Source organism: Dendropsophus ebraccatus, chromosome 1 (assembly GCF_027789765.1).
Source record: "Dendropsophus ebraccatus isolate aDenEbr1 chromosome 1, aDenEbr1.pat, whole genome shotgun sequence".
In the NCBI taxonomy this organism is placed as follows: domain Eukaryota; kingdom Metazoa; phylum Chordata; class Amphibia; order Anura; family Hylidae; genus Dendropsophus; species Dendropsophus ebraccatus.
Genome location: NC_091454.1, coordinates 198,549,266 through 198,551,208, shown reverse-complemented (window position 1 = coordinate 198,551,208; position 1,943 = coordinate 198,549,266).

Here is a 1,943-nt window from a genome sequence, read left to right as displayed (position 1 = left end):
CTGCAGCAACAAGAAGAAGAAAAAAAAAAAAACCACAATCTTCTTCACATAGCCCAACATTCCTGCAGAACGACTTCAACGCCAAGTGGAAATATTAAACTGGAACTCTATCTGTCCAGAGCAGGAGAGGATTATTATTATTATTATTTTTTTTTTTATAAAGGATTTGCTACAGCTCTGGATAGTTCCTGACATGGACAGAGGTGGCAGCAGAGATATCTGTGTCAGACTGGAAAGAAAACACCACTAAGTACTGGATTTTTTTTTCTAAAAAGAAGTAAATTACAAATCTATATAACTTTTGGACATCAGTTGATTTTTAAAAAAAAAAAGCATTTTTAATTGAGTTCCCCTTTAAGGTCATGAAGACCAAAGGAGAGCTAATGCCCTACTAGATGGGGAGGCATTAGAAATCGCTGCTTCTAATCTATGGCCCTCCTCATTTCTACCAGCAATTCTCTTTATTTTAGGAGCTGTTCTTTACATAACCAATTATTCCTGAATAACAAGTGACCTTTAAACAAGCTGGAGACTCCCGGCTCTTGTGCACTAAAAAACAGACCAAAGCCTTATCTAATGCTTTAAGTTGTGAGCAAACACTGCTTGGAATGGCTGCGAGATATAGTGTTAATAGTAAACGTGAACAAAGGCTAAATAGACCTTTCAACCTCATACACGTTATATCACACATCACATTGAGACAAACAAGTGAATGTCTAAAAATATTAATTGTTTACTATAAAAAAACAACTACTATAAGCTGCTCCTGTAGGGTATGATATCTGAATTACATGTGTGAAGCCTAATAAAATAATTTACGTAGAGTGCTTGCTGAACTGTAATGTCATGTAATGCTCGCTGGCGGGGAAAAAAAATATGGAAAGTAGCTCTCCTCCAGAAAGAAAAACACTTGCTCTCTAGTGCCACTTATAGGCAGAACCCCTTTAAGACACTACAGGACCTAAGAGCGAAAAAATTAAATGCTACCTGCTCTAACTCACCAAGCCCCCCTGAGTATTTTGAGCCGTCTCCTCTCTTTCTAGCTGTTGTAATTCCTGAGTTACAAGTTTTTTTTTTTTAAAGCCGGTCTACATCTAACATGGTGCTGACCAGAAAACTACATTTCCCATCATGCATCTTCCTGATTGGTCCATTTGTGTACTGGTCCCCTTAGCTTTCTTTTTTTTTAATGTTGTTTTTTTCCCACTTAATTTGCATCACATTACCCCAATATGTATCCCATACTAGCTGATGTAGCAGAGCTGACGCACGCATGGTGTAGCTATGTGGTGCATAACGGGCATCTGTTTACCAGGGGGTAGGGGGTGTAGTGTAGGTTTAGATCTCTGCTTGCCGACTGTGAATGAAAACATTCTAGTTCCATCCAGACTCTAAGAACATCCTTAAAGGAGTTATCCAGCGCTACAAAAACATGGCCACTTTTCCCCCTACCGTTGTCTCCAGTTCAGGTGCGGTTTGCAATTAAGCTCCATTTACTTCAATGGAACGGAGTTTCAAAACCCCACCCAATCTGGAGACAACAGTAGGGGGAAAGTGGCCATGTTTTTGTAGCGCTGGATAACCCCTTTAACACTTACAATATGCAGAGCTGTAACACAAAGACAGCTACATATACCTGCATTCACTGACAGCAAGCAGAGATAGAACTATAACTTTTCATATGGCAGAAACCTAGGCTCAGGGCTACATGTAAGTCTATAAAAGCAGCACAGGTGCATGGAGATGATGCAGATAATGTCTCCTGGGGGTTGGGTCAATAGACAGCTAACCCAGCCCCCAGAGAGGAGATCCCATGTCCGTATTTTTACCTCTATAACTGCAATCCTAGCCATTTTTAATTTTTCCATCATTTTCACCAGTTCTCCTTTACCCCTTTACGGATCTGCAAAAAATATAAGGATGATACTACAGATGTAGTTTTA